The sequence below is a fragment of the Epinephelus lanceolatus genome, chromosome 12, assembly GCF_041903045.1.
Source record: "Epinephelus lanceolatus isolate andai-2023 chromosome 12, ASM4190304v1, whole genome shotgun sequence".
Taxonomy (NCBI): domain Eukaryota; kingdom Metazoa; phylum Chordata; class Actinopteri; order Perciformes; family Serranidae; genus Epinephelus; species Epinephelus lanceolatus.
This window is the reverse complement of record NC_135745.1, coordinates 8,544,118-8,557,788: the sequence shown is the minus strand read 5'-3', so window position 1 is coordinate 8,557,788 and position 13,671 is coordinate 8,544,118. Positions and strand designations below refer to the sequence as shown.

The following is a 13,671-nucleotide window of genomic DNA, read 5'->3' as shown; positions in this document are numbered from 1 at the left end:
CCCGGAGCGTCGCCATCAATCAAAGCCTCTCCCAGGAGCTGTCAAGCGATTTTTTTTTTTGTCTGCCGCCTCCCGCTAACATGTGCGGTTGCGCCACAACAATCGCAATATCCGGCCCACCTCATTTGCTCCCATTACAGGCTGTTACTTATTTCCCTCCCGACGCCCCTGGGCAGCATATTCAACATGCACTCCACTCTCCAGCCTCCCTTCAACCACTTACTTATTCATCACAGACTCACCAAGGCAGCTGCTTAACTGACACACACCAGATTTTATAAAGAGAAGGAGACAGACAGACAGAAGCGTATGACTCTGCCCAGTAATTGGGGACATTGTCAGTATGAATTCAGTTTTGCCGGGAGTCAAAGCAGATTTGCGGTGGACAAATTTGGCTAAAGCACTGGGAGTGAATGAGAGGGTACAAAAAAAAAGAGAGAAGCATTTTCACTTTCATTAGCCAGCCTGTCCCTTTGGGCTTAAACACATAGAGCTCAGTGCATGAATTGCCCCCCTTACACACCCATACACACACAAACACGCACTCATACACACCCTCACTGTTTCTCTGCCTCCTGTATCCTCCTTCCCTGGCACACTCTCCCTCCTCTTTCACTTCTCTTTCATCCCACTCCTCTCATCTCCCTCTCCATCCTCTCCTCTGTCTCATCTAGGTTTATCTTCCTCTGTCCACTCTCTCCATCCCTCTCTCTCTCCTCCTCCTCTCCTCAGCGCGCATCATCGCGGCGCTCACCTCCTTCCCTCTCCTCCTCCTTCTCTGCGGTTTCCAGCCAATCGCTGCCGAGGGAGGTGTGGTTTCACAACAGGAGGATGGACGGTGCTTGTTGAGGAGAGAGAGAGAGAGAGAGAGGGGAGAGAATAGGAGAGGAGAGGAGAGCGCTGGTGAAAAGAGACGCTTTCCTGAGCTACTTGGGAGAAACAACACCAGCCTTGACACTGAGTGATGACCGTGGCGCGGAGAGACTCGGCAGACCGGGAATAAAAACGCGGAATAAAACACACAGACAGAGAGAGAGAGGGGAGGAGGGTGCACAGTTTGTGGATACCTGCGCGTCTCCGGTCCGGCCGCAGGTGCGCTAAATCCCTCTGAAGGGAGAGTTCTTTGGTCCGGAGGAGGAAGTGAGAGAAGAAGATATCTGCCTGGGATTATTTCTCCTTTTTTCCTCGCCCGGTCTCATCTGTGTTTCAGTCACTCTCAAAGCAAACTTTCTCAGCTTTTGCAGCGCCTGCAGCCACAGTTCAACTCCAGGTTGGACTCAGATCTGAAGGAGCTTTGTAAAACCGTGGACTGTTCACTCAGACTGTTTCCAAACGCGGATTACACCGGACAGCATCACCAAACCAGAAAGGAGAATTCCTCTAAACTCCAAACTTGTGTTGTGTGACGCGAGTCTGTCCATCCCACCTGTGTTTTCTTATTTAATGTGCTGATGAGGAGGACAATGTCTGGATTATTACAGCCGCTGCTCATCCTGCCCCGGGAGAGAAGGGAAGAGTGAGGGAAGCAGAGAGAGGAGAGAAAAGAGGAGGAAGAGAAGAGAGAAGGGGAAGTCGGTGGCGTTTGGCTGCCGTCCACTAGTTCGTTAGCGCCTTTGCCGCTCGCACTCTCCCACCTCTTTTTACTGGATACGCGGACACACATCAAGAGACGCACGGGGAGGACCTGCGTTCACACCCTGGGTGAGTTTGCGTGTCTATACTGGGGGAATTAAAACAAACGGGGGGACATAAGAGTGTGGTGCTGTGCGTTCTCGTGCCAGGCGCGACTGTTTTACGCGCAGTCCACTCCCGCGTTTATACGCACAAGACAGTAATGCGGGTTCGGATGGTCAGTTGCGGTGTGGCAGCGTTCAACTCCTGGCGCATGATCGATCAGCAGAGGGGTGAGGAAGGAGAGCAGAGAATTTGTATGTAGATGAATCAGACTGGTGGCCGTTCCCTCATCAGCAGGGACGGCAGCAGGGACGTGTTTCCTGGCGTCAATATTTGAGCGAAGAAAAAGAAAGAAATCTGTGCAAAGAGGGTGCACGTGCAAATAGATATCAGAGGTCACACGTGGGTCTTGAGACGTCAGCACCTTTTGAAACAGTTCTGTTGCATTTTATGTGCTTAAATGTGTCTCATTTGAACGTTTTAGTGTGGATGCAGTAGTGCAGCCCTACAGTCTAACCATGCTCAGGAAATGTGTGTTCGTGTGCTAATTTTTGTGTATTTACATACTGTGACTTTGCAACATGTTGCATTTTTCTCTATGTGTGTGTGAGTGTGTGTGTGTGTGTGTGTGTGTGTGTGAACCAAAATCTACTCTTGTCACATCATTATACATAAAATCTGGAACTGAATCTGACTTGTCCTTCAACCTCTGCTTTGCTTCATCTCCCCAACGTGTGTGTGTGTGTGTGTGTGTGTGTGTGCTGATGCAGTCTGTCCTCACCAATGAATACCTTCCTGCCTGCCTGTGTGTCTCTCTCTGCCTCTGTGCGTGTGTGTGTGCTTGTGTGATATTGTTGCTCCATCAGTCACCCAGAATGCCGGCTACGCACGGCGCAATTTCTCACAAATTCTCTGAACCATGTAAGCACAACATTTACCTGCCAGCTACTTTGTCGAGGCTGTACTGTATGTGGCCGTAAGAAATCCTGAGAGAGGAGGAGCTGCTGCCACAGATTTACACTTAACACCCACCGCCACCGCCAGAGACCCGGGGTGGGAGAGAGGTCTTGTCAAACAAATCATGGAGGAGGAGGAAGAAGAGGAAGTCAGAACCTAACTCAAATCATTACATACACTCACATGCACCTGCAGAGTACATTTGACAGCTTTGTCCATCCTCATCCTGTACATTTTAATGGAAGCGAGACACGCTGACAATGTGGACATTTCTGTGATATACTCTCACACTGAGAGCATGCAAATGAAAGGCTGAGTGCATGACACACACGGAGCTCCAATGACACAATTAATGGTTAATGGCGGTGCAAGTGTACACATCTGTGCTGACATCATGACAGGAGAAAGGAAATATTATTCAACGCCAGAGCCCGTGAGTGTTTGATGTTGCTGAGTGTCCGTTGTAGATTGTGCTCAAGTGGGAGTGATGTAATTTGACAAGAGAAACTGTAAAACACACCAAATGCATAAAAGTACAGTTACTTCTTGCTGATATTCTAAAACTGTTTTAGTTCTGGCCTAAGTAAGGCCTCCCAAACTTTTCCATATCAAGCCTAAGGCTGGGTGAAGTGGCTGAAATCAATATCCCGATATTAAAAGGGTACTCCAGTGATTTAACACTATACTTCCATAGTTTGGGGACTTGCGAGAAACTGTTTAAAAAAAGAATGGTATAAATCGATGCGGCATAGGCCAAGATATCCTGACTTTTCTTCCCTTGTATTTGTCAAACTCCAGAACTGCTGGATGCTACATTTCCCTAATGTAACCAATAGCCTCTTTGTGTCTGATCCTCTCTGTCTCTGTCTTTCAAACTTTGAGCCCTCAGTCTGCAACACAGGCTTTGTTAAAAACAGAAAACGAGATATCCCTGTGATGTTGAGCCACAGAAGAGATGAAGATATACCCCTTTAATTAGAAGATGTTAATGCAGTAAATATTTTCTACCGATATGGACAAAACTTATTTCATTATTTAACTGTTTATTTAATAGGAACAAAGCACATTAATGAACATCTTTATAAAATACAAGATGTAAACGTGGCAGAGTTAGCATCAATGTTAATTTACATTTATTGTCCCGAGGCAGGTAACGCAAACAGAAACATTACAAGTAACAATATACAGATACAAAAATACAATATAAAAGACTAAATACATTGAAGGACATGGCAAGTTATAAGAAAAAAACTGCACTAACTCTTTGTTAAAGTTTTTAAATGCACATTTCTTTTGTTTGCACAACAATAATAAGATATTAGATCATCTCAACATGATTTTCACTTAAAGGCGATACTGTATAGGATAATGCTGAAATACTGGGAAAAAATGCCCCGTGAAGAGTGAAATGACCGTGACCCACTGCATTACATGGTGGTGGCGCAAATCGTGTTGAAATTATGTAGTGTCTGCCACAGTTAGGTTAAGGCACCAAAACTACTGGGTTAGGTTCAGATTGTGTTTTTGGTTAAAATAAATACACTTGTTATGTAAAGTGATGTAAAGTAACATATATAACTTTAAAACATACTTCCTGTACATACCAAGCATAGCTGTTTTAACCAAAAACATGATCTTCATGACACAACTATGTAAAGGTAGTAGTGTGTATGGTTAAAAGAAGTACAGGTTGACTTTTTGTTTCACATGGGACACGAACAAAGGTCTCCTAGGTGAAAGTCCAGTGTTTGTTGACCCATCCGCCACCACAGTGTTTATACTACCTATGAGGTCATAATTTTAACCACCACACACTGAGTGACATCATTGAACCAGGGAATTTGTGTGCCCACCATGACAAAAGAATCCTAATTGACTAATCATTGGCACTGTTTTTGTGATGACAGCACATAATTTTAACACAATACGGCCACCACCACATAACATGGTGTTCAGAGGTCATGGTCATTTAATGGATTTCTGTGAGACCATGTTTGGAAAATGGCTAACATGACAAAGGAGTACGCTTTTTCGATGAGATAATCACGGGTGATAAATTCAACCAAGAGATGCAAAAAGTTATCATAGAAATACAAACAAAAACTGATACAGGGAAATAGAATTAAAAGAATAAGGCTAGTCATACGGTCCCACAAAAAGACCAACACCAACAATGAAAATTATCCTACAACAAGTATTGTGTGTGTAGGCCTACATCTGATATATGTTCTTTCTCTGTGCCGGAGAGCTCCATTATCATCCCAAAACACATTAGTGAACCACACTGTTGCATTGTGTGTGTTCTTTCATTACTATGAACACACACATTGTAGTTTATTTTGCCTCAGTCCCACACACACAGTCCTGCTGCCCCAAATATTTCCTAGAGCACCAAATGTGTATTAATCCACCGCTGAAAATAGTTCCCAACAAATGCTCTATTTCCTCCTGTTTGAGTGATGTTGGCTGAAAACTGCAGTGCCCGTCGACAAGACACTCACATAAACAAACCTTTTTAAAGATTTAAGAACTTTCAAAAAGAGATGATAGAGGAGGTTAATTTAAAAGTCCTATTTGAGACTTCTTGGAGAGGAAATAAATCTAAAATGATTCATACTGTAGAACCAGTTTTTATAACTCCCACCTCTTTTCAGCCTCTCTGCTCTCTCAATACAAATGTATCTCGGTGCACTTGCATTAGGCCTGGCATGTTTATTAAATTATCGCCCATCCCTACATGAGACCACAGACAGCATTAGACAACACTGAGTAGGAGGGAACTCGCTGAGATGAGTTCTAATGTAGCTTTTGTTTCTGCTTGTTGTCTTGGTTGAGAATCATAAAGCTGTCAGTTTCTGGGGTGATAGCCACAGTAGGTGGAATGAAACCTATAATTCACTGCTTATTTTTACGGATTCTCTCAGCGCTGTAACATCTCGGCAAAGCAATGAAATAAGAGCAAAATTAAACCACTTCTCATTTTGCTTAAGACCCTGTGGAATCCATTTAAAGGCCCCAGGTGGTCCCCAGTCTGTACTTTTGGAACCATTAATATAGACGTGCAAAAGTACATTCCTCAGTATGGAAATGAGTTCATATGCCTATAGTATCCCACAGCTAAAATAGACGGGCCTCAACAGACACATTTCATAGCTAACAACTCCGGATAGGACCTCTTAAAGATGTCAGTTTGATTATTCTCAGTGATGTAGTATAATTCTGCTGGTATTTCTGGCTTTCTCACTTAAAAAAATGTCTTCATAGCAAGGTGGCATCTGTGTTTTGCTAAAGCCTTTTTCTCCAAAGAGCAAGGCTCCAGGATTAATGATTTTCCCAAAACTGAAAAGGATAGGTTCGTAATTTCTCCAAATACTGGAAGCAGCTGTGGTTTATGAAATATTCTCCCATTCCAATATCACAGAGAACTGCAAATTTCCAGTGAGAGCACACTTAGTGACAGAAAAGATAATATCCCTGCTTCAGTATCATCCTTCTCTAAAAGAAAAATCCATTCGACCTCTCTTATTATCTCTTATTTCTCCCACTTATTTTTCCCCACGTTCTCTCTTACAGTATCATCCAAGGTCGCGTAGTTTCAGGATGCTCTGTCTGCGACCTTTGCTCCGCTTCATAAGCAATCTAAAAAGCCGCGCCGAATCCACTGTTGCTCTCAATGTGAGTCACTCTGCGGAGAAGTGCATCAGCTAAATGCGTGTATATAAATGTAAATGCATGTCCTCAGCGTGTATGCTCTTCAGAGATTGACTGGTGCATATGATATGGCTGTGCCCTTCAAACTGCAAGGACATGGGGAGATATTGAAAATGCAGCCTTTTCAACGATTGATACATAATAGTGGGCTTTCAGATTTGCCACCAGTTTCATTTCTCAGAATTGTGAGCTGTCCTTTTCAAGATAAACGGTGTTGAGGATTTTAAGGTTCAAGTCAGGCTGTGGAACCATCTCAGTATAATTGAAGTTATTCACAAATACACAAAGATTGCTCTGTCTACGGTGTGTGTAGGTGGCTGTACAATCCATCTGTCAGCCAGCAGTGGTTAACAATGGGTTTTATTTTCTACAGTGGGCTGAGAGAATATCCATCTTATCAATAAGTGCTGAACCGTTGTGCTTTGGATAGTATGTCATTCAGATTCATGATGGTTTTAGTTAGAGTTGAAACAAAGTCAGTTGACTGAAAACTTATTTACATTTTTGATTTTTGCTTAAATAAATTGTTCCAATATTTTGGGCAATACACTCATTTGCTTTCATGCTGACTGCGATATAAGAAAAGTCCTAGCACTCTTATGTCGATGCGCCAAAGATCAAACTACTGCTGGTTAGCTTAGCTTAGCATGAAGACAAGACAAGGCACAAACTAATGCGATTGAATCTCTCTGGTATTTGTGTTTGTCAGTCCAATTTGGTACACGGAGCACCATAAAGATGAGGACTTGCTCTGTGGTAATGTGTAAGGAGCACTTTTCCGGACTGTTTCCACAGCTATTTGTTAAAAAAAATCAACAGATTATCTGAAAATGAAAATAAACACTCATCACAGCCCTTGTTTGACATTTCACCATCTATAGAAATAGGATTGGGCATTGTTGAGGGGTTTCCTCTGTTAAGATATTCTAGTTTCTAAACAGTTCCTGAACTGATACTTGTAAAATTCTGTTGGGTCTGTGACCCCTAAGGGATTCTCAGAGTTACTGCAGATTATGTTTGATAAGTTTTAATTGAATTATTTTTTTTATGTTTTCAAAAATTAGAATATATCAAATAATCATAAATCAACATTTAAGATGACAGAGTGCTCCAGGGAGGATTTTCTGTAGGCTGAGGTGGAAGTTAGCATCAACCTGGTTCCCTTGTCAAAAAGCCTTTGGAATTTTTCCATTGGATTTTTAAATTACTGCAGAAGATAAGCTCTGTGGCATCTATGATACATTTATGAGCACCACTGTCATGATTATTGAAGCTTAAATGCAATTGCTAGATTAAAAAGCTAATGTTCGCCTATAAACAAACTACACCACAGTTGCATGACTTTAGGTCGCCACCCCAATAAAGCTGTAAAGCTGTGTTTGGTGTGATGATGTTTTGTAGTCTCATTTAGCCATGTGTTAGCAACCGTCCTTTTTAAGACACATAAGAGCTTCAAGATTCACAAGTGGGGTATTTACTGACATATTTTTTGACGTAGAACACGTGAAAATCCCTTAAACTTGTGTTAACCACAGACCGTATTTCAGGTGTTAAACGAAAAACATAAAAAAGAAAACATTGACTTTGAGACGAAAGAACCAGGAGTGCTAAAATGCTAACTCATTTTCGTGTTTCAGGAGTCCTGGGGCACTCTGTTAACGATAGGCTAACTGTTAGGCTACCCATGAATCCATGTCCTGCTTCGTCTCTCTTTGAGCTAAGGGGTCCTTGGTCTGAAAACTGGTTTAACGTATATGTAGATGTATAATAAGTATGAATACAAGACACTATTAACAACTTGACATTAAAAAGTCACATAATAATCAAACCTAAGACAACTGGAATAACTGAACACTAAATAAGAGTTAAAATACTGATAACTGCAAAATAAATATTGAGTTGGGATCAGTAACTGACTCCCTGTCACTCAAATAACAATAGCTAATCCACCTTGACAGCTACCTTACACGGGGCTAACATCGCTCATGCTAACTTCAACGATCAGCTTCATACCCTTTGCTCCAGTCGATGCTCTCTCTCTCTCTCTCTCTCTCTCTCTCTCTCTCTCTCTCTCTCTCTCTCTCTCTCTCTCTCTCATTACGAAATGAGGCATCAAAATCTGGGTTGTGACTGATTTGGTTGTTACTGGTTATATAGATAAAGGTGCATTCAGGTTTTGGTACCTCAGGGTTTAGCTACCCAACCTTAACAGGGACTGTAAGTACTATTGAGCCCTACATGGCATGTGATCGGCTGGAAGTTGAGGGGACATGGATTGATACTCAGTGTCATACAAACAATTACATTTTGTGGCAAAAAGTGGCATTTTGGAAAAAAAAAATTCCTGTGATGAACCAAAAGTGAATAACAACAAAACTTTAACTATAATATTAAGTTTTATTCACATTTCTTTAAGGATAATTTACTTAAAAAATGTATTTATATGATTATTTATTCCATAATGTTATTAATTTAATGTTATTTATTTAATATTAAATGCTTGAGATTCCTCACAAGACTGGTAGAATAATGCAAAATTAAATGAATGTTAACATGTTATATACAGCATGTATTGATAGATTAGAATATTGTGTTATTTATCATTGTGGTCATTTCCATTAAAGAAAAGCGGTGCCATAGAAAGATTCCAGGTACAAAGCAAAGTAAACAATTGAAACCTTGAGAATAAAGTGCCTCCCAACCTCCTCTGTATTTATTTACTTCAAAGCTGCTATTTTTCACCTTTCTGTGAACCATGTAGGAATGTTCAGCAGCCAACCTACAACTATTGATTGCTCCACATGATGTTTTTATGTACAGTATATATGTGGTGGTGAAAAATCTTTCAGCAATATTCTGAAGCTGGATCAGGACAGCATTCCAATGCGGTGTGGTCCAGGTGTAATTGATTATTGACTGACTAGGGTACAATACCACTGTGTCTCCGTGCACTAATAAGGTTTGTCGAAGGCGTTGATGACGGCACTGATGTCAGCCCACACTCCTGTGAGATATATATACAGTAGGTGGTATCTGCGCTTTGCTGTGTCGTGACTGAACCTGCGGCAGGTTCTGACACACACTGTACCCACACTGACTGAGTGGACTGACTTTTCTGTAGAACAAAAGCCTGTCAGATTAGAGGTTTTGGTCATGACTACCCATATAAAACAAATCATATTATTATTCCATACAATAATTAACCTGCCTTCCCTCAAATCACCATGTTTTCATATAGATTTAATGAGGCTCATTATGTTATAAGACTTCACCAAGCCATACTTGACATTAAAAAGTGGGTAAATTAAAGTAACATTAAAATAATGTACCAGCAACACCTGTCTCTAAAATCAGTGTTCCCTTTACTCTGGATAATCCTCAGACCTCACTGTGCACAGTTTCCATCCATCTGCACAGTGCATCATAGTAGATACATTTTGCTAAGAGACTATTGATTGCACATTACTTTTAATGTTGCTTTGTGGGATCATTTGAGTCAGTTATAACAGGAAGCTGAACTGAAAGAAAGTGAAATGTGTTGTAAAAAGTTAGAATATATTCTGATGCACATTCAGCATCACATGTTGCTATTTTTTTCTCCTGATCAGTGAAATGAGGCATGTTGAGTTTGGCTGTTTACAGTTTGGTGATGTGTGACTATAACCATTTACTGACATGCATTTTGATTTTTCCATGTGCTCTGTTTGGCTCAGCAGGAAAGGTTACCTCTAATCTCCTCAGTTAGTACTGTAATAGAGTGCTGCAGGGATGACGTTTTTGTGTAGGCCGATGGAGAAGTTAGCATTGGCCTGGTTCCAATAAAATCCAATTTTTTTTTCATTGGATTTTAGATAATTGCAGAAAATAAGCTCTGTAGCAAACAAACTTTCATGATACTTAATTTTTTTGTTAAGCAAGATAATGATCACAAATGAACACCACTTTCGTGATCTTGTATAAATGCAGTTGCTAGAAGAAAAAGTATTAGGCCCTAAACAAACTACACCACGGTGACATGATTCAACATCGCAGCGAGGCTGTAAAGCCATGTCCCATGTCCGTTCTCTACTCTCATTTAGCCACATGTTAGCAACTGCCTTTTTTTAAGACACCTAAACACTTCAGAATTCATAAGTTGCGTATTTACTGACATATTTTAAGACATAAAACTAAACGTAAAAGTCTCTTCAGCTTGAGTTAACCACAGACCTTACCAAAAATCCATTCAAAAAACCCATTGACTTCGAGACGGAGGAACTGGCAGTGCTAAAATGCTAACTCATTCCAGGTTTTAGGAGTCATTCCTGCAGCACTCTATGCAAATCCATTTATTTTTTTTTCAGCTAGGAAATAATGTATCTGTTGTCTGCTCCATCAAACATCCATCAAAAAGCAGCACTTACAGCAGCATGTGCTACAACTTTCATCGTTCAGGCAAATAATTGACATTTGAGCCTACCCTGGTGCCTATTGGCTTCTGAATTTCCCCTCTGGGGATCAATAAAGGCTTATCTTTTCTTAGTTATCATTTAGACCTGCATGCATTGCCTTCCTGTTACTTTCACACCACATCAATATAAAAATATTCACCTCTTCTAACGCACAATGACATTTAAACCTTAACAGAAAAACAGCTTTCAAAATGATACAGGCTTACTCATCTGCAATCTGCCTATCTGCCTGGAGGTTTCTGAATCACAAAGCTTCAATGAACTGAAGACTTCACTGATGCCACATAAAGTTCAGGTTGACATGAAGGTGGGAGACTATCAGTAGTTCAGCCTTCAGCTCAGCCTAACAGCCTTTCCAGGTGGAGCTTTTATAGCATGCCACATAATGTGCGTCATTATCACTGTCCGAGGTCGTGCGACCTTCTTGGTGCTGGAGATGTCTAACTGCCCGTCGGTCACACGGATCAGCAGGATTACAGCTGCACTCAGATGATGCAGTCTTAACAAGAGCGATTCCCTCTGTATTTTTTCTTCTTTTTTTTTTTTTCATCTTGGTCCTCTCTCTGCTGGTAGGAGGTTGTGGGTCAGTTGCCTGTTGGCGACTTGGCATCATGTAACATTAATTATGACAGACAGTCAGATGTCTGATCTCATACGTATCAGGCTACAACATCATCTGATCTAATTCACATTTATTTTTAGCCTCATTGTTGCAATTCAGGGTAGAGTGAAAATCAAGCACATGAGCCTGTTAATGGTTCACAAATTTGGTGTCTATAAACCTGTTTATTTAGCTGCTCCTTATTCAAACAATAGAGAGTGGCTGTATGTTAACTTCTTTCATTTGTTTGCATAAATGATTGTTTTGAGATATAAGAGGACAGTATTGGGTTATTTTTAGTGTCACTGGGAACAAAAATATAAATAAGGAGGAGTGTCTTGATTTTTTTTTTTGTGAAATGAGAAGACCAGCCCCTCTCCGCCCAAATAACTTTATACCATCCGTAAGAGCCTCCAGTTTTCTGAGTTCAGGCTGCAGGGATTTACTCCTTTATGGCCACAAGAGTGTTATTGATGTCCCACTCTGAAGTTATAGCAATATGGTCTGGCTTTCAGTCAGTGCTAAATGCCATGTAGTGTATTTGGACTGACTTTAGTTTTTTGCTACTTAGGTGAACTGAAAAATGCAAAATAAAAGTGAAAAATGACCCTATTATTTCCATTTGTGGAGAACACAGAATTGCAGAATTTGATGTGGATGCTAAATGTGGATGTTATTTATGAAAAGCACAATTTTCCCTAACAATTCTAAACATTTTTTCACAGCGTCTAAGCCTATGACAAAAAAAGACAGAAAAAAACAATGCTGCTATACTTTGATGTAATTTAGGAGCATGCTGCTTTCATTCTCTCCATGTGTTGCTTAGGTCCTTCACTCACAGTGGCAGGGCTGCAGACACTGGGGGAACACTGGTTCAGTTGTAGCAGATACTTTGCACTGATCTGCCTGTGTCTGTCTCCAACTTTAGCATCGTTAGGTCTGATGGCAGAGATGCAAGTGATGGCTAGCTTGACCAGTCTTTTACTTGGTTAGCCAAGCTAGATCAAATCCTGTCCTCCTGTGCTGCTCGAGAGGTTCAGAAGCAGCGTCCAATTCTTCTGCATCAAGGTGGCCTTCACTCACACCTCAGTGGTCAAACCGGCTGCCACTTAAGTTGGAGTGCACCCTGATTTCAACATCTAAATGCATCGAAACAGGCCAGAATACAGATATGACTGTCCACTTTTCAAAATAAGGTGTTAACATGGTGTAAATACATATAGTAAATAAGATTAATTGGATTGTATTCACAGGAAGTATAAAGCACAATACATGTGTCCCTTACAACTTAAGGGACTATCCCACTAAATTCATTAAATTTTGATTTTTTTTATTGAATTGAAATTTTATTCATCCACCACACTGTTGGGTACTGGTTCTTATGACAAAATATGCTGAAATTAAAAATCAGGAAAGAGAAAGCAGAACACATAATTTGGGGAAAATAAAATGGATGTCATAGGGCCCTACATCATTACATTGCTATGATACAGTTGATACAGTAACTAAAAACTAACACAAATACATAATAATAAAAATAATAATAATAATAATAATAATACATTTTATTTAAGGGCGCCTTTCATGGCACTCAAGGTCACCTTACAAAAGTACAGAAGTGCATAAAAACAGGGATAAAAACAAACAATAAAATACAATGGACAGTGCAAAGATCAGACGGAGTATGAGAGTTTGAACAGATGGGTTTTCAGTCTGGTTTTAAAGAGGGGTAAGGAGTCCGTGTTGCGGAGGTCAGGGGGGAGGGAGTTCCAAAACTGGGGAGCCGAGCGGCTGAATGCTCGGCCCCCCATGGTGACGAGGCGAGCAGAGGGGACAGAGAGATGGATGGAGGAAGAGGATCGGAGGGTATGGGTAGGTACAGAGATATTAATGAGGTCAGAGAGGTATGGAGGGGCAAGACTGTGGATGGCTCTGTATGTATGGAGTAGGATTTTGTATTGAATGCGGTATGTGATGGGGAGCCAGTGGAGCTGCTGCAGGATGGTGTGATGTGGTGAGTGGATGGTGTTCTTGAAATGATGCGAGCTGCTGAATTCTGTACCAGTTGAAGTTTATGGAGGGTTTTCTGGGGGAGGCCAAACAGAAGGGAATTGCAATAGTCAAGTCTGGAGGTGACTAAACTGTGAACCAGAATGGCGGTGGTGTGAGGGGTAAGAGAGGGGCGGAGGCGGTTGATGTTTCGGAGGTGGAAGTAGGCAGACCGGGTTATGTTGTTAATATGTGCTGTGAAGCATAACGCTTAATTCCGGTCATGTT

The 13,671-nt window shown here is 41.1% G+C and overlaps 1 protein-coding gene across 1 annotated transcript in view; it reads left to right on the top strand.

The window, feature by feature from the left end:
- The first annotated feature begins 871 nt into the window (after positions 1-871).
- Positions 872-13,671, top strand: part of brinp2 (bone morphogenetic protein/retinoic acid inducible neural-specific 2) — a 342,576-nt gene continuing 329,776 nt past the window's right edge. The window contains exon 1 of the mRNA XM_033650943.2: positions 872-1,701. The gene's annotated coding sequence lies outside the window, so the exon portion shown is untranslated. The remainder of the gene's footprint in view (positions 1,702-13,671) is intronic.